At 41.8% G+C, this 16,225-nt stretch overlaps 1 long non-coding RNA gene across 5 annotated transcripts in view; it reads left to right on the top strand.

The window, feature by feature from the left end:
- The window catches only part of LOC142826921 (uncharacterized), a 175,363-nt gene that overhangs the window by 85,700 nt on the left and 73,438 nt on the right, over positions 1-16,225 (top strand). Inside the window, exon 3 of one of the 5 annotated variants that reach the window (XR_012901193.1) lies at positions 6,436-7,583. The exons of the other annotated variants lie outside the window; for them this stretch is intronic. This is a non-coding gene — a long non-coding RNA (uncharacterized LOC142826921). Of the gene's footprint in view, positions 1-6,435; positions 7,584-16,225 lie in introns of those variants that run through there. 5 annotated transcript variants of the gene reach the window in all.

Raw genomic sequence — 16,225 nt, 5'->3', positions numbered from 1 at the left:
GTGTTTGGTGATTTGTTTAAAAATATATATATATTTATTTTTATCCATGGATAATTGCTCTTATTAAGCAAAAATAATTGATAACATTTATAGATTCTCCCCCCCCAACAGTATTGGGACGACATACACAAACCCTCTACCAAACAAGCACAAGTTGAACAAAAATAGAAACATGTTTTTTCAACCGGTTCTACTGTACAAATTATCCAAATGCCTCTACAAAAACTACTTGAAATATGGCATAGAGTTCGCAAGTGAAGCACTAAAATTTAGAAATGATGATTATACAGACTATATTTTCTTTTTTTGGTATGTACATTAACTTTTGGGTATGTATGTTAGTCTAAAAAACCCACTGACTGATCACAAGTTTTTCTAAAAACAGTATTGCCAAAGTTCAAAGAGAAAAGACACTGAATTTAGCCTTATGAAGTGGAAAAAAATAACAGTGGTCTCCAACCTTTTTAACCACAAGATCACTTTTTCAATTTAAGTGCAATGTAAGGTCTAACCTCAAATCCAAATACTCTTTGAGGCCCTGCTCCACCCATTCTCAGAGACTTCACCCAGCTCACTCCATCCCTCTTTCTTCCTAAACCTCCTTTGCTTTCACCAGGCTCGGGTAGGAGGTTGGGGTGCAGGCTCTGGTCTGGTCCATGGAGTTTGGTATGTGGGAGAGGATTCAGATTTAGCCCAGGATTAAGGATAGGGGTCTAGGAGGGCTTTCAGGGTGCAAGCTCTTGGAAGGAGTTTGGTTGCAGGGGCTCACATCTGGGGCAGGAGGTTGGGGTAGGAGGAGGTTCAGGGCTGGGACAGAGGTTCAGCAAGCAGGCTCTGGCTGTGCACCATTTTACTGAGAGCTTCCAGGTGGTGGAGCAGTGAAGTTAAGTCAGGCTTACTCCTGCCCTGGCCCTGCACCAGTCCTGAAAGCAGCTGGCATATAAAGCAATGGCTCCATGGCACATGTTCTGCACCTTATATACAGGCACTGAGCCCACAGCTTCTAGTGGCCATGGTTCCCTGTTGTTGAACAACGGGATCTGCAGGCATGGTGTCTGCAGACAAAGACAGCATGAGGAGACCCCCTGCTTAGCCTTTCTCAGGGGCTGCAGGTACATACCAGTCACTTCCAGGAGCAGCAATTACCACAGGGATAATGACGCCAGCCATGACAGGTTAGGCATTTTAGAACTCGCTACTCAAATAACGAAATTTAGGCATAAGAGAGAAATGCACAGACCAGTCAAAACCCCAGAATAACCTACTTTGCAAGCTGTAACAGTAACAACAACCCACACACGTGATGGCCACATGTGAAGACCAGTGTGTGTTTGTGAGACTGACAGACACACACTGTGTGTGTGTGTGTGTGTGTGTGTGTGTGTGTGACAAATTTGCATTGCCAAGCTCCCTCCATCCCCTTTTCTCTCTGAAGATTGGGTACAGAAGTGAGGGGAGTGACACCCTGACATCAGCACCTCCTTCTTTTCCCTCCCACACCCTGCTCAGCAAGCAGGAGGCTCCCAAGGAGGCAGCTCCAAGGCAGAGGGCAGGAGCAGCATGACAGTGCATGGAGGGGCAACTGAAGTGCCAGCACTTCATGGCTTCCTGACCAAACCAATCAGGACCACCTGTCAGAGGCTCCAAGATCTACTGCTTGGTGACCACTGGATTAATAGAACCACTTCTGAACATACCATGAATAATTAGGGTTTATTTTAATACTCTTCTGGCCATCTATTTTTTTGCTTCACCTCTGACCTCCTCCTAGATATCTCCTGTTTCCCCTTGTAGGAATATCTCTCTGTCTTACTCCCTGTCCTCCTTTGCTCTCCTCCAATTAACGTAATCACATCATGGGAGACGAATTGAATCAGTCCCAGGTCCATTTTGCACCTCACTGTCTGATCTTTGCAGGAGCTTCTCTGCTGCCTCTTTCCTTGCTCTCCCTAACCCAGTGGTTCCCAATGTTTTCTATACTGTGGACTGGCAAACCCATTCACAAACTTTTGGTGGACAGGTAGCACATTATTTGCATATTCAACATTCAAATAATGAATATGCAAAGAAAAGTTACCAGTCTGCCAAGGGGCCGCTGCAAACATCTGACTTCAGCTGCCCGCCCTGTGGCAACTGCCGGAACTGAAGCCAACTGCTTTGTCGCAGCTCGGGGGGACGAAGTATACCTTAGCCCCAGCCTCCAGAACCGTTTTGAACAGACAGCTGCTGTGGCCCGGCAGCCAGTGGGTCACAGCCCGTCACTGGTCCATGGGTTGGTGGTTGGGAACTGCCGCTTGAACCTACTGCCTTTTCATTAGTGTATCCAAACTCCATTAAACAAATGCCTCCCAGGGTAGTGCAAGCATACTTAATCCTGCCTCAGCACATATAGATGCTCTCACTAGTTGACCTGTTGAGAGCCTTTCGTGCCCTATGGTTCTACCATTCTATGATTCTACTCAGCAGGCACAGGGAGTTAGGTACAAAAGGAAAGTGACTTTCTAGGAGCAATATGAAGGAGAGCGGAGGTGGACATGGATTATTTCATACCGGTTTTGCACTATTTTCTGCCCCAAACTCTTCTGCCTCAGTGAGGCTGCGTACCCCTTCTCCGAGTACCTACTTTTCTTAGACTCTGACCTCTAGTGCCATCCCAGAAGATGCAAAGCGAAGTCTGAGAGCCTACCAGATTCCTTAGATTTCTGGTTGGTTGGTTATGCAGCCAGGCTGCCTTGGTGTCCATCTCTCTTCCTGGCAGGCTGGTTGCCTTTGGGCTCCCCAACTTCCCTGGTTAGCTGGTGGGCTGCCTGGCTCCTTGGACACTAACTACAGCTTGGAACCAAGTACCCAAGCAAGCCCTCATTCAGGGTAATATTTCAATACAAGGGTCCAGGGGAAGTAGGACTGGAAAGCTGGGAAAGACTGTGACTGGGTCCAAGGCAGAGGGAGGCTCCTTTGTCTTCCTTATAGCTGGTCAAAATATTTCCTGGCGAGCTGTGCAGGCTACCCAACTTCCTGCTTGATAAATTGCTACACTGTTGGGCAGCAAGGCAGCCCAACAAGTGGGGAGGCAGACAGTGCAAGACTTGGGAAACATTTCTCTTAGTTCTAGGATATGTCTAGGCTGTGGGTTTTTTAGGATACTGGAGGTTCGCTCTTTCCTCGTTTCACAAGGAAGAAAGGATCTTTTGAAAAGTTTTTTTTTCTGAAATTTGGCCCAGTGTAGACAGGCCAAATTTAGGAAAAGCCTCTTCGGGGGGGGGGGGGGGGGGGAAGCAGAAAAAGGTGCACAAATTGTGGAGTGAATTTTGCATACCTTTTTCCTGGAAAAAAAAAGTTTTAGGCTAGACATAGACCTACTGTGTGCCAAAAGGAAGCTGTTTCATCCATTCACCTGCAGAAACATGTCACTACTCCTGTCCTTTCTTCCTCTTTTTGTCTGTAAGGTATATTGTGGATGTTTAGAATTTAATGCCGATACCTACACAGAGTGCTTTAGTCCATGGAACCATCAGAAACTCTGGTAACACTGACCTAGGTCCTATGTCACTGAACATACAAAAATTCCATCTTTAATATATTTGCAAAAAAAACCAGTCAACATTTCCAAAAAGTGTCTAAAAGCACTTTCTTGACTCTGTGACTATCTGCTGCCAAATTTAATCTTTTTTAATGCTTTCTGCATAAGCATTTAATCTTTCCAAAATGATTGAAAGATTTTTCTTTTAATAGGGAACCATTTTTCAATCAATCCATTCTCAAAAATGGCTAACGCTTTTTGTCCCAAACCTTCAAAGACAGTCAGTTCCATAAGGACAGGAATTATGCCAAATTTTAGCAGAAATGTTGGCATATTGACAAAGATATAGCTTTCAAAAATGATGCTGGCAATAGAAGGGATTAGCTTTCCTTAACAGCCATCACTCTAGATCTCAGTGGGAAACTGCTTTTCCATCCAGGTAGTGAGATTTAAAACAGTCTCATTTCTTATTGGGACAAAGCAGGAACCTTCTCTCCCTCCTCCCAAACCAGCTAGAGAGAGATTTGGGAAATTCAGATTTATGATCTAAATCATTAATCTGATCTTCTATCTTACTCACACATGCACTAAGGTCCATTTCTGGATAGTGATACCTTTCTCCATGAAAGTTTAATCACAAATAATACCATTCATCAAAAAGCTTTGTTTCAACAAGAGGCCATTTTCCAATAACCACTAAAAGCTGTGTTGGAGTATGTCTACACTTGATTCCTCCTTCGAGGGAGGAATGCAAATGAAGACATCAGAAATTGCAAATGAAGCGGGGATGTAACTATCCTGTGCTTCATTTGCATAATGGCGGACTGCTGGTTTTCTGCAATAGCGCTATTTCGGGACAGCAAACTCTGTCCCCGCGGGATTATTTCAAGAGAAAACCCTTCCCTCAAAATAACCCTTAAACCTCATTTTTTTTTTTAACGCTCCTGTTCACATCTCTTCAGGCTTCTGCCTCCTTCCTATTAGGGTTTCTGACTAGTCCCCTTCCACTGTTTCAGGGATTCATTCTTTAGAACAGGCTTTGTAGGCATATGATACTCCTCATATACATAGTAGCCCAGTGTCTGAGTCTGTAATGCCAACATGCCTGGATGTTCCCTCTGGGGGGCGCTGTTGCCTGAAATGCTGGCTGTTCCCTCTGGGCGGCCCGTGCTGCATGGGGAATGCGGGGCCCAAACGGCAGCTTGGCCACTTACTCCCCCGCGGCGGCCCGGCGCAGAAGTCAGCTGAGCGCCACGGCGGGAGGTGAAGGGGGGCGGGGCGGTGATGTGCGGTGTGACAGTGGTTTCAGGCCCCGCCCCCTGGCCGTGAACATCACCGCCTCGCCCCCCTTCACCTCCCACCGTGGCACTCGGCTGACTTCTGTGCCGCTCAGCCGGGCCACCGCGGGGGAGGAAGCGGCACAAGCGGTTGTTTGGGCTCTGTGTACCCCCTATTCAGCACAGGGAGTGCGGAGCCCAAACAGCCGTTTGGGCTCCGCGGTTGAGAGAGAGAGCTGAAAATCCCGTCTTATGACATGCTAATCGGCTAGTTACGGTAGAGACATACAGCCTCTGATGGTAAGTCTCCCTGTTGAGAGACTAGCAAGTGCTCTTTCTCTGTTATTTCCAACTTTTTTTCTAGATTGAAAAGTGGCTTGTCTTTTTTTCCCCACTTCATCCTTTCACAGAAGGTCTTTTATTCTACCTTGTAAATGTAATGGAATCTGCACAGCAGCTACTAGAATTGATCTCAGAGGAAACTCAGCTTGAGGTCAGCTCTGAGTCTTCAGATCTCTTGAAGTCCCCACTCACTTTATGACCTGGTTAGATTCTTACCATCCTTTCTCGCATACTGAGTAGTACCTTACTGTGCAAGTAGTCTCATTTAAACCAGTGGAACAACTTAGAGACAGGTAAGCAGAGGAGAATCTCACCTGATTGTACTAAACAAACTGTGTTGATCAAAAAAGTCAAGAATCCTAGTTGGTGGGGGAAAGAATGAAAGAAAAATGCATACATAGCAAAAATTATGGGACTTACCCATGCTGTACATAAAGAACAGTTTAATTCTTAAATATTTGAAAAACTGATCTACCAGAAGTGTTTTGTGTGTGTTTCATGTGTCACCTCATCAGTCACCTATCACTTTTTAGTATGCTTTTTAAAAAGGGTCCATTGATGGGTTTTTCTAAATATTTTTACTTCTTTTTTATAGAATTTAGTACTTTTTTTTTGTGGTAGTCTGACCACAGAACTTTAAATCCCTAGGTAAATGGTTGCCAGGGATTGATGAACACAGACATTTCAGTAACAGTCTTATGTTAAATTGACAAGTTAAAGGCATTCTGTGTGTTTTCTGTCACCTAATGATCCTAGGACAATTGAGAGGTTCCAACTGGAGTCAAAGATGACCTGATCCAAATGAAACACTATATATGGTCTATTTTGTACACATCAGAGACAGAGGCTTCTTAGAAATTCACATAAGTCAAATTAAAAACTGTCTGTAGAACATACCAGATTAGTTAAGTATTTGCCTTATGGATGAAAAGACTGTTAAAAAATGATACACTGAAAGGACTTGATGATCATCTCTCATGTTCTGATGTGTAACCTGAAAAATATAGAAAATTTGCTTCTCTTACTGACGTTTCAAAGTATATAATGTGTCTGCCTCTCTGAACTGATCCTAAAAAGTAGAAAACCAATGAAAGGAATTTTCAAAGGAGCCCCTGGGGAAATTAATTTAGAGGGATATAGCACCTAGCTCCTTTGAAAATACCAGTCAGCAAGTTGGGAAGAAGCCAGACATTAGAAATTGTTAAGGTGTAGTCATTATTACTGTTTTCTGCTACATCGGAAAATAGGAGCTGGTATGTCAAATCATCCATCTATTCCAGTATTTTGTTTCTGTAGAGAAGCCTGGACATCCCTGCCTCGACAATGATGTCTGCCTCGACTACAGTGAAGACCCCTGAAAAGCAAACCCCAGGCCTGGTTCAAGTCTGGTGCACCCAAAGTACGCAGGCAAGACTTGGGTTAATAGGGGAGCTGTGAGAGTCAGGAATTGTTTTGAATAACAATACAGATTAAGCCTGGTACAGCAAGACCACATCAAAAGCACAGAGGACAAGCAGCCTTGTACTGGTACTTTTGTTCTGATAAGCAAATATTACAGAGTACAGCCATGAAACTGTTAATTATGCATATAGTTTTAGCAATATCATGCGTGGCAGAATATACTCCAAATATGAGCATAATAGGTGCCTTCTACAATACGTGATTATCGATACATAATCAAATGGTAGAAATGATTAGAACGACCAAGTCAAGTATAAATATAGCTATAGAACACACAATCGGTGTGGAAGGGATGGTAGCTAAGATGGTAGCTCACTGCAGCTAAGAAGTTGGTACCTGTTCGGCAAATGCATTGTGAATGTTTCTGTATGGGGAAAGAAAGGGCACATCTAGACTGTCCACGGCTTTTGAACGAATTTGCATATCTTCTTCCGACCCTGTTTTCAGAAGAGTTTTTTGGAAAAAAAAAATAGTCTAGATGCAATTCTTTTGGAGGGGAAAACCCCTTTTTCGAAAGAACCCTGTACATCTCATCTTTTTAGGAAGAAGGGTTCCTTCAAAAAAGGTGTGGTTTTTTTTGTTTTTTGTTTTTTTTAAATAACCATGCCTAGACTGCTTTTCTTTTTGGGGAAAAAAAACTTTTCCATAAATGGGATCGGAAGAAGATATGCAAATTTGTGCTGAATTTGCATATCTTCTTTTGAAAACTGTGGGCAGTCTAGGCATGCGCAAAGAGGCAACAGCCTTCCATCTCACAATTGCAAGTTGCTCACGGTGAAACTGTGTGAGATTTATAGCCATATGTACATGTATGCTTTTATCTATAAAGTTAAATATCTTGTATACTGTCCTAGGTGTAGGTGTTATATTGTCTGTGCTACCTAATCTATTCATTGGAGTGGATTTATGTACCTCTGCATTTCTTTCCTTTACCTTTCTGTGTGCAATAAAGTTAGAGATCTAGTTTATCTTGGGTGTTTACTTGTTCCCCTCATATCTAATATCCCGAACAGACAACAGTTTCCAATAACATTCTATCCGGCTGCTTCAGGAGGCATATTGAACCTGGGGGGATAAGTTGCCAAAAGGAGTAAGATTTCATTTTCATGTCATATAAATTAGAATTTGGCTTATATTCTGAAACATGAGCAATTATATCCCATCCAAAATGCGTGGTACTGTGGTGTTTTATTTTTTCATTTGTACAACTGTAACTCTGGATGCTTACTTGGTGTCCCATTTTTAGTTTGGAGAAATATGGATGGGCTAACTATCTCTTAAAATTAGAAGTTTTCCTAGTATCTGATCTAAACCCCCTAGCTTCTAATTAAGCCCGTTTACTACTTGTCCTATTTTTGATAGACTTGGAGAACAGTCATAACAGTCCCTATTGTATTAGAAGACTGTTAACAGGTGTCTCAACATTTACTCAGGACATAGCAGTGGAAAAAATTGTAAAAGTTGGGTTGATGGAAATGCCTATGTGCATCGACCAAACAAATTGAATTAGGCCAGAAATTTGGAATATTAATTTCTTCCAATCATGTTTCTAAATTCAAATCAAGTAGTTTTCTTTGAATTATGAACATAACAAATGTGCTGAAGCTGTTGTCATCACTTGCTAAAATACAGACCTTCAGCAAAGGCCTTCACCATTTGAGTTGCAGGAGAATCACTGTTGGGAGTAATAGTTGTTCTCATATTTAAGCCCTAGAAGAGTTTGGCAACATGTAGGGGGTGAAACAAGGGGATGCACAAAGGATATAGTGTTACTTGTCTAAATTACTGATAAGTATGAATGCTTTTAAGGGTGTGATAAGACTGCAAATCATAAGACTTCAGGAGGTCATTGAGTCCAGCCCCCTGCCTGAAGCAGGACCAACTTTAACTAAATCATCCCAGACAGGGATTTGTCAAGCTAGGACTTAAAAACCTCTAGGGATGGAGATTCTACCACCTCTCTAGGCAACCCCCTCCAGTACTTCACCACCGTCCTAGTGAAATAGGTTTCCTAATATCCAACGTAGACCTCCCTCACTGTAACTTGAGACCATTGCTCCTTGTTCTGCCATCCATCACTGCTGAAAACAGCCTCTTTCTGTCTTTTCTGGAACCTCCTTTTAGGAAGTTGAAGGCTGCTATCACATTGCCCCTCACTCTACTCTACTTCAGACTAAATAAGCCCAAATCCCTCAGTTGCTCCTCGTAGCTCACGTGCTCCAGCCCCTTAATCATTTTGGTTGCCCTCCACTGGACCCTCTCCAATGTGTCCAAATCCTTTCTATAGTGGGGGCCCCAGAACTGGATGCAGTACTCCAGATGTGGCCTCGTCAGTGCCGAATAAAGGGGAATAACTTCACTAGATCTACTGAAAATGCTCCTCTTAATGCACCCCAATATGCCATTTGCCGCCTTGGCTACAAGGGCACACTGTTGACTAAATGTGCAAAATATCTAGATTTATATAGTATGCAACAACATAATACCATGCCTCAGTACATGAGCCACAGACTTTGGCTATGAAAGAAGCTGTTTTACACTTGAATCTGTAGCCGACAGTGGTAAAAATATTTTCTTTTTACTAAGAGTAACGAAAAAGTAAAAAAGATTACTGTGTATGTCCACTCTCCTACACAATGGCTCTAAGGATATTTAAGCCCTAACTTTTGTAGGTGAGAGAGAGAGAGAGAGAGAGAGAAGCTTTTGAGCTTATACTTTGCAGACCTGAAGAAAAGCTCTGTAATAAGCTCAAAAGCTTGTCTCTCACCAACAGAACTTGGTGCAATAAAATATACCACTTCACCTACTGTGTCTCCAAAATAGTAAATTAAGAGGTGCATAGTCAGATCACGTTATTTAAAAGTACATTTTCATTATTCAGCTATGATTCATCAGTGCACAGCTTCAACATTGTGGCACCACCTGCTGGACACAAAGGAAATTAGCTCAGTCCATAGCATACACCACCTTCTGGTCAGTGTATTGTCCGCTGTCCACGCTATTGTCTCCAACCTCTGATTCTGGACCTGCCTTGTTCCTTTGGCATGCAGCATACACTTCAGGACTCTGCGTTTTGGCAGTGCTCACCGTTCTGTTTCCCTTTCTGGGGGTACCAGCAGTCCTCAGTCCATGCACCTGCTGTCATGGCCAGCTGCAGCCTCAAAGTCTAGCCCCTTTTCTCAGGGAAAGCTGCAGCCTATATACAGCCACACTCCTCCATGTACAAGCGTGGTGCAAGGAGGAGGGGTGGGGGCCCAGGCCCAGCCACTACTTTGGAAGCAGCCATGTCCTAGACCTTCTCCTTTCCCCCCTACTGCTTGTAGTCCCTGGGCCACTTCCCCATGATACTTCTATCCACTCATCAGTTACCTCAAGCTTGCAGTCTGGCAGTGGTTAACCAGAGGTCTCCGTGCCCTGCTACCCTGCACAGCACTCCTTTGTCGCAGGTGCAGGCCTCCTTCTCTGAGAGACTGTCCGTCCTCCTTCCTGGCAAGGGCAAGAATGAGCACCTCTCACCTCTGCAGTTTCTCATAGGGCCAAGCCTGGCTCTGAGTAGCTGACTTCTCCTTTCTTCTGACTGGCCAGGTTTGCACAGGCCCCTGAATTTAACCCTTTCCCTGCCGCCCAATTATACATGATAGAGACAGCAGAGAGGAATGACACATGTATACTTCAACATTTAGGCGGATTCTGTGTGAAAACAGCTCGTAATGAAAGTATTATTTCTCAAATAGGGGTCATAAAGGCAGTTCTAGAATGCTATAAAAGAGCAATTTATTTTACACTTGATAATGTAAGATACACTAGGGTAATACTAAATAAAATGTAATGCACTGAATTTGGCAGTGTACTTACTGAATGCTTAGACGATTGGATTCATTAACCTCTTACAAATACTATCTCCAGTTTGTGGGCTACCTTTTATTACAATAGTAAGTGATAAGGGCCACTAGTAGCATCACAAAATGAATAGTGGTCCACTGTCATTTTCTCTTCCAAGCTATAATTTAGTGGACTGAGAATGATATTGATCTTGATCCAGATGGCTAGCATAGGGTTTATGAACTGCTTAAGTCCCACTTTAGCCATATGTTGAGGTTTTATTTAATAAGATACTTTTAAATTATGATCAGTTGGCAGTAGTGTAAAAAGGCCCTGTTTTACTGAATTTACTTACATGTCTATAAGCCACAACATTTATAAATAATACTATAGAAAATTCTTTTTATAGAAAATAAATTTACATGAATAAGCAATAAGAAGGCTGAAATTGCCAAAGCTAAGGCTGTGTACTTTCCCACCTTGTCCATCCATGCATCAAGATACATTCTTTATTATGTGGTCACACAGTTACTTTTCTAATAATAAAAGGTCAAATTATTGCAACCTACTTGTATATTTGTAGTATCTTGAAGACATGATGGTTGGATGCATTGCACTTTCATGTCTAGTAAATCCTGCCAGAATTTAGGTCTCTCCTCAGCTTCCCTGCAGAGAAGTTTTGTTCCATCAGTTGTTGGACATTCCTGTTGTCTCTCTGGATCTTCTGACTTGGGTCGCTTTCAGCCAGTGATTTAATGATTTTGTTTATTCCACCCACACAGTGAGGTTATAAACACATTCATCCACTCACTTCCCTACCTAGGGCTACTATGCTGTTCCAGAAGAGGGGTTAAGCCTTTTGCCATCACTGGGTAGCAATACAAAATACAGAGAGAAACTGAGACATACATAGCATTCAGAAAATAAATTACAGAAAATTTCTGCTTCTCTGCATGCATGCTGTAATGAAGAGTTAAAAGAGAAACTGATTAAAACATTTTTATAAAAGCTTGATTTTTATAAAGGGTTATGGTTTACATTTCCCCGTTTATTTCAGAGATGATATGAATTGTGAAGGTGTTTGAACATATAACCTTCATTTCATGTAATTGTTAATTTCCTGAATTTTTAAATGCATATTTTTTTTTCATTTACATTGCTTGGTATCACTGCATCTGAAATATATGGATATAAAATTCCATTGAATCAGTTAACCAGTTAAATGTTATACTGGTTAATTGCTTAAATGGGGCGGGCGGGAGTGGCCTGGTCAGGCAGGAGTAACTTCCCATTATGGACAGGGGCTACTCTGGGCTGGAATGCCCCCTGCCCCTGGTGTAGTGGGGGCCTGGTTGGGCTGGATCAACCCCCTGCCCACATGTGGTGGGGATGTGCTCAAGCCTGGCTGGGCTATCAATCAACTGGTTAACCAATCATATCCCTACCTTTGTGTACAGCCCTCCCCCCCTTTAATTCAGCCAAGATTAAGTCATCACAATCTAAGCCTTTCTGGAAAAAAGGAAAAGCTGACACTTCTTTAACTCCTATAAAATATATGTATATTTGTGTTCCTACACAGATGCTTGGACACAATCATGTAATTTATGTGCTTCAGACTCTGATGAAGGTCCAGTTAATTTGCTAGTTTAAAATAATGAAATACACAATGCAGAAGAATCAGTGCATGGGCAGAACTAAAAACACATAATGTAGTTCACAATGTCAGCTAATTAATTTATTCATGTATTCTATTTTAATAGGTTTTTTTTTTTTGCAGTTTCCTAATGCAGCTTTAATAGTAAAGGTAAATCAAAATCCAAATACCAAATGCATAATTTATTATTAGAAATACATTTTAGGAAAACTTTGTGTTGGCCAATCCTAAACTCAGTCGTAGGTCACATGAGACTATTGTGACATTCAACATAGTGAGCTTTCAGGGTGACATTTCGATGGAACTTTTTAGAAATATATCACAATCTCAGGAAAGTACTGCAGAGCAGAGCAGATTTATAGAGCTGGGAGCCTATTATGCAGAACTGTAGATCACTGCTGTCTACCAATGAGACTAGTTTTTTGCTAATATTTCCCAAGTGTCCTTTGTCTTCTCCTTTCCTTGTTAAAGTAACAATTCAATTTGATAGGTTTTTTTATATATATTTTGCTGGAAACACTGAAGCTCTATCTTTACTTTAATCACCTTCTCAATCTACTGACTATTTTTATCTTTAACTATTGCTTCTATTTAGCGGTAAGTGGTGTGTTTGCCTGTGAAATCAACACAGTGCAAATATAATAAAATAGTTAAGAGCAGCTAATACATTTCAATATTCATGTTCCATATGCCTGAATACTGTATTTATTCTAAAATAAATTAATGAAAAGTAACTTGAGGAGTGTGAGATTACCCTGTGGAATGCACTATTACATTGAGAAAAATGTGCTATTCAGAAAATGGAAAACTATAAATGTATCAAATGCCTGTAGTTAGTTGTCTGTCAAGCTTTTTGTAATGACTGTTATAAAACATTTACATAATGCTTAACATTTACATGGCATTATATACAACATAGATAATAACCCTTCCTAGATTTTTAGAAGTGTACAGTTCCAGATAAATGTCCATTTTATTGAAACAAGTTTGTGCTGTTCTAGGACTTCTTGGTTATCATTAAGCTGCATTCTGCATATAATGAGAGAAGCAAAAGAGTTCAGGTTTGCCAGTTCTGGGGGCTTGAGCACCTGAAATGTGAACTTTCAGAGAATCTCTAGATCAGATGCCCCACCCCCCACTTAATCCATGCATGGATTCTCTGATTCCTGGATGGAAGGGAGATTTAGCTGCCTATGTAGCGTCACCTCTGATCTTTCCTAAATCTGGGAAAGTCATCTCTCCGTAGGTGCTAGAACTAGGAGTCCTGGGGGTGCTACCGCATCCCCTAGGTAGAAGTTTATAGTTTAGTTTGATGGCTCTCTGCACCCCCACTATAAAAATGTTTAAAAATCCCTGCCTTTCCCTGTAGTCTGGGATCTGTTCAGGAGATGGATGCAAGGATTGGCTGAGATGGATGTCATCTCACAGGGCCATGGCCAAACAGGATTATGGATTCACTTCAAGACAGCGTCAGTTCGAGAGAGTGGCTTTTATTAATCTCACTACGTCACTGCTATTACAGGCTTAACACTGCCAGATGATTACACAGCTACTGCAAAGTAATATGTCAATAAGCTTAGGCAGAGCAATGCATAAAAGAGAGCAACAGGCACTTGGAAATGCTTACGTCCCTTCACGCTGTGGGGCATCCCGTTCCTGTCATCTCACACCAGGCTGCAGTGGACGTGGCTCCAGCTGAGGGAATCCAGGGCACCCTCTGAGGTCTGGGTCCCTGGTGAGACTCAGCAGGCATGGGACTCCCTACATTAGTTGTACTACAGTTGTTTACCGGGTGTGGGCATACCTGGCTCAACACCATTCTTATCACTCTGAGACTGAGGTCAAACATGTTTACTGCTTATAGTTTCCCAGCTCAAGGCATGGGTTAAAGTTGATAAAGCCCAGCTGCTGTTTGTGCTTGCGGGGTCCCAGGCTATGCTAAGCTGGGTACAGCAGGAATGGAAACTTCCTGAGCTGTAGGCCCCACATATGACTTTTTATGTGACAAAGGGCCTAACTTGTTATGCCTTTTCAGCAGGATTGTGAACTGTTAATAACTACTTTCTGAGAACAGTTATCCAGCCAGTTATGCACCCACCTTATAGTAGCCCAATCTAAGTTGATAGAGGAGGTATCTGAGCTTTAAGCTATCATCATCTTCTTGAGTATTCTAGGATGCATTTATTCAGGCCCTGGTGACTTGCAGACATCTAACTTTTCTAAGTAGATTATAATTTTTTTTTAATTTTAACTTCTAAACCTATTCCATTTTTACTAGCATTCACTATGTTAGGCATCCCATCACTATCAGTCTTCTCAATGAAAACTGAAACAAAGACATTGTTAAGCACTGCTGCCATTTCCAAGTTTCCTGTTACTTTTTCTCCCTCTTCACTGAGCAATGGACCTATCCTGACCTTGGTCTTCCTCTTGCTTCTAATGTATTTGTAAATATCTTCTTGATACCTTTTATGTCTCTAGCTAGATTGAGCTCATTCTGTGCCTTTTGCCTTTCTAATTTTGCCCTTGCATACTTGCATTATTTGCTTATATTCATCCTTTGTAATTTGTCATAGTTTCCACTTTTTATGAGACTCCTTTTTGATTTTTAGATCATGCAAGATTAAGCCTGATTAAGCCAAGGCAGACTTTTGTTATAATTTCTATCTATCCTTTCTGTCTAGCTTCCTTTGTGTCACTCCCAGAAGTGATCAGCATGTCCCTGTTGCCCCTAAGAGGGGGAAGCAGGGATTCTATGCATGCTGCCTGTACCCCAAATGCTGACTCCATAGCTCCCATTATCTGGGCACTGCAACCAGTGGCTGCTGTGGAGATGGTCCTTGCCCCTTAGTCCGGTGAAAGTGACGGTGGGAGAGAGCAAGTGATAAAGGGGTGTGTGTGTGTGTGTGTGTGTGTGTGTGTGTGTGTGTGTGGAGTGAGCAGAGGTGTGTGTGTGTGTGTGTGTGTGGAGTGAGCAGAGGGTCTAGCCTCAGGAAAGGGGCAGGATGGGGGCAGGGTAAGGCTCTTTGGGTTTGTATATTTAGACAGTTGGTAACCCTACCAGGAGGGCATGTGGAATCCCTGGTGATATTGGAAGAACACACCCAGCAGCATAGCCAGCAAATGGCTGGGTATTAGCTAGCATAGGTGCAGCACCACCCAAATGTCATGCAGAGCACATCCATGGCTTATGTGTGCATGGAGCCCATTGACTATTTTGCCCAGGGTGCTAGAATTGCTGGCAATGGGCCTGACATGATATCAGAGGAAAATTGCCATTGAACTCACACCTATTCATACATTTTCTACTACTGTCATCATTCTAGATTATTCTATAGGATTAAAAAAACTTTCTTGGACACCCATTTCAAAATAATCAACAAACATGGTAGCAATGATCTTGCACCAGAATCTTTTCTGTGTACATTTTTATTACCTATTCCTATACAGATTCCATTTACTAAAAATTCTCCTTTATCTCTGAAGTAGCTACACGTACATAACCAATAGATATTGTTGGTTTAAAAAAGATCTCCTTTCAATATAATGGGGAATGCTGATAGAACACGTCGAAGGTTTCAAACCATTATAACATTGTGTGATCATATATTAACTAATGTCATAGGCTGAGTTAAAATTTTAAATTGCAGGATTCTGTTTGTTTTTTACTACACAAAAATAAAAAAATGCAATAGAAATTTTAAAACAGGTTTAGTAATCTGCAGGGTTAGACAATATTTTCCAGTTAATTAATTCATAATTAGAATCCTGTTTACTGTGCTTACACTGCATCACTTAGTTTTTATGCCCTGATTTTTATTGTTTCTATCCTCTGCACGCTGGAGAAGTATATTTACCTTAGTCTAATTAAGTTTCTCAAAGAATACAATAATTTGAGCTACATCTTTGTAAAGCTGTGAGGGTCAATGTACCTTCTCTCTGACTGGGGGATTTAAAAGCTTTAAGCTGATAAAAACGCATGGCAGGGTATCCAGCCATTAACCTGATTTCAGCTAAAAGAAATCTGCTAATGCTTGCACATTTCTAAAGTATACTCGTGAGTTTGAAAAGCTCATCACATTCTCCTTTCCATGCAAATTTCTTAAAATTATGTGAGATCCTGATGTTGTAGAGCGATGACGAGAATAT

Source organism: Pelodiscus sinensis, chromosome 1 (assembly GCF_049634645.1).
Source record: "Pelodiscus sinensis isolate JC-2024 chromosome 1, ASM4963464v1, whole genome shotgun sequence".
Classification (NCBI taxonomy): Eukaryota; Metazoa; Chordata; order Testudines; family Trionychidae; genus Pelodiscus; species Pelodiscus sinensis.
The sequence above is the reverse complement of the archived record's forward strand: the minus strand, read 5'-3'. Positions and strand labels throughout refer to the sequence as shown.